The 7,500-nt window shown below is 30.3% G+C and overlaps 2 non-coding genes and 1 pseudogene across 2 annotated transcripts in view; all 3 read right to left on the bottom strand.

Moving 5' to 3' along the window:
- The window catches only part of LOC129252626 (large subunit ribosomal RNA), a 3,988-nt gene extending 2,866 nt beyond the window's left edge, over positions 1-1,122 (bottom strand). The window contains exon 1 of the ribosomal RNA XR_008583549.1: positions 1-1,122. This exon is cut by the window's left edge and continues 2,866 nt beyond it. This is a non-coding gene — a ribosomal RNA (large subunit ribosomal RNA).
- Positions 1,123-1,566: 444 nt separating this feature from the next.
- On the bottom strand, positions 1,567-1,747 carry LOC129252627 (5.8S ribosomal RNA; annotated as a pseudogene).
- Positions 1,748-2,336: 589 nt separating this feature from the next.
- Positions 2,337-4,327, bottom strand: LOC129252629 (small subunit ribosomal RNA). Its single transcript, XR_008583551.1, has one exon. It is a non-coding gene; the product is annotated as a small subunit ribosomal RNA (ribosomal RNA).
- Positions 4,328-7,500: the final 3,173 nt, after the last annotated feature.

The following is a 7,500-nucleotide window of genomic DNA, read 5'->3' as shown; positions in this document are numbered from 1 at the left end:
CGCCCCTATACTCAATTCTGACAATCGATTTGCACGTCAGAACTGTTTCGGTCTTCCATCAGGGTTTCCCCTGACTTCAACCTGATCAAGTATAGTTCACCATCTTTCGGGTCACAGCATATATGCTCAAGGTACGCTCCAGTTAGAGGTATAAATAATAATAAATTATCATTATACATAACTATATGGAACGCCCCGGGATTGAATTAATTGACTATTTATTAAAAAATAGACTAAAAATTAATCCCATTATATTTAAGTTAAGTTAATTATGCCATTAAGTTTAATATAACTCAATGACTTGCACATATGTTAGACTCCTTGGTCCGTGTTTCAAGACGGGTCCCGAAGGTATCCTGAATCTTTCGCATTGTTAATCATATAAATGCATACAAATAAATATTAATATCATAGATATTAAATTTTTTGTAAAATTCAAAAAATGAATTTTAGCATTATATATAATAAAATCTATCAACACTTTATCAAATCATTAGTATTTATTTTATGTTAATATGCTTAAAAAGCAAATTAATTTAAATAAACTTAATATCACCAATGATCTTTTGATAAATACTTTATTATGTTAATAGATTACAATGTCCTTATATGAAAAAAATGCACATTATTTTTTTAATTATTTAATGATGAATTTTTCATAATGGATATTCAGGTTCATCGGGCTTAACCTCTAAGCAGTTTCACGTACTATTTAACTCTCTATTCAGAGTTCTTTTCAACTTTCCCTCACGGTACTTGTTTACTATCGGTCTCATGGTTATATTTAGTTTTAGATGGAGTTTACCACCCACTTAGTGCTGCACTATCAAGCAACACGACTCTTTGGAAATATCTTTCTAGTAATCATTAACGTTATACGGGCCTGGCACCCTCTATGGGTAAATGGCCTCATTTAAGAAGGACTTAAATCGTTAATTTCTCATACTAGATATTAAGATATTCCATACACTGCATCTCACATTTGACATATAGACAAAGTGACTTAGTGCTGAACTATTTTCTTTTCGCTCGCCGCTACTAAGAAAATCCTTGTTAGTTTCCAAATCCTCCCCTCATTAATATGCTTAAATTCAGGGGGTAATCCCATATGAGTTGAGGTTGTTTTAATATTCTTTTTTATCTTCATCACAATTTAATAAAAAAATTATATCATCTTTTCATCTCTATTTTTTTCTTTTCTCCTTTTATATATTGTAAATATATAAAAATAATAATAATGTAAAATGAGGCAATCCTAGAATAAAAAATTTAATTTTTATGCTAGACATTCCTCCTTTTAATTACATATATAAATTATTATTTTATATATATATATAAATAATATGAAAATTTTTTGTAAAGAATACTTAGATTCAATATTTTCATCATTTCATTTTATTTGAGAGGATTTTTTTTTTAAAGAATATATAATAAATAAAATTCAATATATATCTTTATTTTTTTTGCTATTAATATTATGAATTATTTAAAATCCAATATATACACATTTGCTTAAATTCAATTATTTTTATAAAAGAATAAGCAACTTATTTAGCATAGTCTTACAACCCCTCAACCATATGTAGTCAAGCAGTACTTTAAAATTGAATTTAATGTACATAACAGCATGGACTGCGATATGCGTTCAAAATGTCGATGTTCATGTGTCCTGCAGTTCACACGATGGACGCACAGTTTGCTGCGTTCTTCATCGACCCATGAGCCAAGTGATCCACCGCTTAGAGTATTTTTTTATTATTTTTATTTATAACAAATGTCAATTTTTTTTTGCATATATTAATTGAAAGAGTAAAATTAAATAATATTAATAATATATAAATTGATTTTCTTTCAATAATATATATCAAATATATTTAACTCTAAACATTTTTATTAAGTTGCGAATGTCTTAGTTCAACAATAATACAGTGGTGGTATTTATTATGATTCAATTATTTTGTATTTTTTTAATCATTTTATGTATATATAATTAATATAATAAATATATACCACTTTGTTATTGTGAACAAATTAACTTATCATTCAATCAAATGAATAATAAGTACAACTTTTTATTTTCATGTTTAAAGGTTTTTAAAAGAAAAAAATAAGAAAACATTACAAAATGTACCATCATATATTATATTTAATATGATATAATTGATGGATCACAAATTGAATGAAAAAGAATAAAAAGAATTATGGATTCAAAATAATTATATAAATTTTTTTTTTTTTTTCTTTTTTTTTTTTTTTTTTTTTTTCTTTTTGTTCGTTTGTTTGCTTGTCTGTTTGTTTGTTTGTTTGTTTGTTTTTCTTACGGATATGGAACACAATAATGATCCTTCCGCAGGTTCACCTACGGAAACCTTGTTACGACTTTTACTTCCTCTAAATAATCAAGTTCGGTCAACTTTTGCGAAACAACCGTGACACACGAGGCGTCACAGTGATCACGTCCGGAGACCTCACTAAATAATTCAATCGGTAGTAGCGACGGGCGGTATGTACAAAGGGCAGGGACTTAATCAATGCGAGTTAATAACTCGCACTTACTGGGAATTCCAAGTTCATGTGAACAGTTTCAGTTCACAATCCCAAGCATGAAAAGTGGTTCAGCGGTTTACCCGGACCTCTCGGTCTAGGAAATACACGTTGATACTTTCATTGTAGCGCGCGTGCAGCCCAGGACATCTAAGGGCATCACAGACCTGTTTATTGCTCAATCTCGTTACTGCTAGAGCCAATTTGTCCATTTAAGAAGCTAGTGTCCTTATAATGGGACAAACCAACAGGTACGACTCCACTTATATAAACACATTCAAACACTGTACATTCAAGATGTACGCATGAAAGAAGGCTATATAAGTTTCAACATCATAATCCTGAAAGCATCTATTTAATATATTTGAGTCTCGTTCGTTATCGGAATTAACCAGACAAATCACTCACGAACTAAGAACGGCCATGCACCACCACCCATAGATTCGAGAAAGAGCTATCAATCTGTCTTACACGCTTATGTTCGGACCTGGTAAGTTTTCCCGTGTTGAGTCAAATTAAGCCGCAGGCTCCACTCCTGGTGTGCCCTGCCGTCAATTCCTTTAGTTTCAGCTTTGCAACCATACTTCCCCGGAGCCCAAAAGCTTTGGTTTCCCGGGAAGCGACTGAGAGAGCCATAGTAGTAGCTACACCCAATTGCTAGCTGGCATCGTTTATGGTTAGAACTAGGGCGGTATCTGATCGCCTTCGAACCTCTAACTTTCGTTCTTGATTAATGAAAACATCTTTGGCAAATGCTTTCGCTTAAGTTAGTCTTACGACGGTCCAAGAATTTCACCTCTCGCGTCGTAATACTAATGCCCCCAAACTGCTTCTATTAATCATTACCTCTTGATCTAAAAACCAATGAAAGTAGAACAGAGGTCTTATTTCATTATTCCATGCACAAAATATTCAGGCATTTGGAGCCTGCTTTAAGCACTCTAATTTGTTCAAAGTAATTGTACCGGCCCACAACAACACTCGATGAAGAGCACTGAAGTAGGTTTAAATAGGAGGAATATATAAAAAATACATTGTATTAATTATATATAAGAACTCCCACCGGTAATACGCTTACATACATAAGGTAATGTACATACCACAATATATAGTTGTACTACCCGTATGAAGCACAAATTCAACTACGAACGTTTTTAACCGCAACAACTTTAATATACGCTATTGGAGCTGGAATTACCGCGGCTGCTGGCACCAGACTTGCCCTCCAATAGGTCCTTGTTAAAGGATTTAAAGTGTACTCATTCCAATTACAGGGCCTCGGATATGAGTCCTGTATTGTTATTTTTCGTCACTACCTCCCCGAACTGGGAGTGGGGTAATTTACGCGCCTGCTGCCTTCCTTAGATGTGGTAGCCGTTTCTCAGGCTCCCTCTCCGGAATCGAACCCTGATTCCCCGTTACCCGTTGCAACCATGGTAGTCCTAGATACTACCATCAAAAGTTGATAGGGCAGACATTTGAAAGATCTGTCGTCGGTACGGGACCATACGATCTGCAAGTTATCTAGAGTTCAACAATTTAACGATCAAATGATCGCTTGGTTTTAGTCTAATAAAAGCACACGTTCCATAAGGTCCGTGTTTATATTGCATGTATTAGCTCTAGAATTACCACAGTTATCCAAGTAACTGTTAACGATCTATGGAACCATAACTGATATAATGAGCCTTTTGCGGTTTTCACTTTTAATTTGTTTGTACTTAGACATGCATGGCTTAATCTTTGAGACAAGCATATAACTACTGGCAGGATCAACCAGAATAATATTTGTATTTATATATTTTTCTTTGTTTTTCATATTTGAAAATTTCATAAATTACGGTGTATATAAAAAGTAAAGGGGCGACCCCCCTTTAGCTTTTCTTATCAAAATTCAAAAACCGTTTTTTTATGAAAAAGAATTTTCGTTCTCTATATTATATATTTTATATAAAAATATAAGAACGATATTTCTTCTTAATATTTGCCAATTTTTCAAATAATTTATCATTCTTAATAACATTTTACTTTTTTTTCAAATGCATTTTTAATGTAATAATTTCATATATTACATAATTTTTCTCTTTGAATTGAAATAATAATTTCATAATTCTATTTTTTAATCATAAATATATATGATTGAAAAAAATTTTCTCCTCTTTTCCTTTGTTTAAAATTTAATTTTTCTTATAAATTTTTGTTTTTCTTATTTTTTTCTCTTCATCATCTGTTTAATTCCTGTATTTATACAAGAAACAAACAGTTGAGGATAATTTCTATGTAATGCTAGTATAGAATATAAAATTTTGAATTCAAAAATTTATTTCTATTTAAACTAACTATAGAAAACCAGGAATAAAATACAATAACACCAATATGCCATAACATGTTAGTATAGAATATAGATTCTTCATATATGTATATATATTCGAAATTTTTTCTATTTAAACTAACGTATGGAAAACCAGGAATAAAATCATAATATTACCAGTTTAATATGGCTCAAATTCGAGTTTCATATAGTTATGATTCGATTTATATGCTTCAATATCATTGGTTAGTTAACTTTTGATATTTCATATTATATCACATGCCTTCACCGTGAGTGTTTTTTGCCATGCACACCTCACCATTGTCAAAAATGTATGGGAAAAATTCATTTCAATACATTTTCAGTTTGATTTGAAATGTCTTTATTATATATTTTAGTGCCAATATGCCAAGGTTATATTCCATAACTCTCTATTTAAACTAACGTATGGAAAACCAGGCATAAAATCACATATTACCAGTTTAATATGGCTCAAATTCGAGTTTCATATAGTTATGATTCGATTTATATGCTTCAATATCATTGGTTAGTTAACTTTTGATATTTTCATATTATATCACATGCCTTCACCGTGAGTGTTTTTTGCCATGCACACCTCACATTGTCAAAATGTATGGGAAAAATTCATTTCAATACATTTCAGTTTGATTTGAAATGTCTTTATTATATATTTTAGTGCCAATATGCCAAGGTTATATTCCATAACTCTCTATTTAAACTAACGTATGGAAAACCAGGCATAAAATCACAATATTACCAGTTTAATATGGCTCAAATTCGAGTTCATATAGTTATGATTCGATTTATATGCTTCAATATCATTGGTTAGTTAACTTTTGATATTTTCATATTATATCACATGCCTTCACCGTGAGTGTTTTTGCCATGCACACCTCACATTGTCAAAAATGTATGGGGAAAAATTCATTTCAATACATTTCAGTTTGATTTGAAATGTCTTTATTATATATTTTTAGTGCCATATGCCAAGGTTATATTCATAACTCTCTATTTAAACTAACGTATGGAAAACCAGGCATAAAATCACAATATTACCAGTTTAATATGGCTCAAATTCGAGTTTCATATAGTTATGATTCGATTTATATGCTTCAATATCATTGGTTAGTTAACTTTTGATATTTTCATATTATATCACATGCCTTCACCGTGAGTGTTTTTTGCCATGCACACCTCACATTGTCAAAAATGTATGGGAAAAATTCATTTCAATACATTTCAGTTTGATTTGAAATGTCTTTATTATATATTTTAATGGCAATATGCCAAGGTTATATTCCATAAAATGTTAGTATAGAATATAGATTCTTCATATATGTATATATATTCGAGAATTTTTTTCTATTTAAACTAACGTATGGAAAACCAGGCATAAAATCACAATATTACCAGTTTAATATGGCTCAAATTTCGAGTTTCATATAGTTATGATTCGATTTATATGTTTCAATATCATTGGTTAGTTAACTTTTGATATTTTCATATTATATCACATGCCTTCACCGTGAGTGTTTTTTGCCATGCACACCTCACATTGTCAAAATGTATGGGAAAAATTCATTTCAATACATTTCAGTTTGATTTGAAATGTCTTTATTATATATTTTAGTGCCAATATGCCAAGGTTATATTCCATAACATGTTAGTATTAGAATATAGATTCTTCATATATGTATATATATTCGAAAATTTTTTCTATTTAAACTAACGTATGGAAAACCAGGCATAAAATCACAATATTACCAGTTTAATATGGCTTAAATTCGAGTTTCATATAGTTATGCTTCGATTTATATGGCTTCAATATCATTGGTTAGTTAACTTTTGATATTTTCATATTATTTCACATGCCTTCACCCGTGAGTGTTTTTTGCCATGCACACCTCACATTGTCAAAAATGTATGGGAAAAAATTCATTTCAATACATTTCAGTTTGATTTGAAATGTCTTTATTATATTTTAGTGCCAATATGCCAAGGTTATATTCCATAACATGTTAGTATAGCTAATATGAATTCTTCATATATGTATATATATTCGAAAATTTTTTCTATTTAAACCTAACGTATGGAAAACCAGGCATAAAATCACAATATTACCAGTTTAATATGGCTTAAATTCGAGTTTCATATAGTTATGATTCGATTTATATGCTTCAATATCATTGGTTAGTTAACTTTTGATATTTTCATATTATTTCACATGCCTTCACCGTGAGTGTTTTTTGCCATGCACACCTCACATTGTCAAAAATGTATGGGAAAAATTCATTTCAATACATTTCAGTTTGATTTGAAATGTCTTTATTATATATTTTAGTGCCAATATGCCAAGGTTATATTCCATAACATGTTAGTATTAGAATATAGATTCTTCATATATGTATATATATTCGAAAATTTTTTCTATTTAAACTAACGTATGGAAAACCAGGCATAAAATCACAATATTACCAGTTTAAATATGGCTTAAATTCGAGTTTCATATAGTTATGATTCGATTTATATGCTTCAATATCATTGGTTAGTTAACTTTTGATATTTTCATATTATATCACATGCCTTCACCGTGAGTGTTTTTTGCCATGCACACCTCACATTGT

The sequence above is a fragment of the Anastrepha obliqua genome, unplaced genomic scaffold, assembly GCF_027943255.1.
Source record: "Anastrepha obliqua isolate idAnaObli1 unplaced genomic scaffold, idAnaObli1_1.0 ptg000291l, whole genome shotgun sequence".
Lineage (NCBI taxonomy): Eukaryota > Metazoa > Arthropoda > Insecta > Diptera > Tephritidae > Anastrepha > Anastrepha obliqua.
The sequence above is the reverse complement of the archived record's forward strand: the minus strand, read 5'-3'. Positions and strand labels throughout refer to the sequence as shown.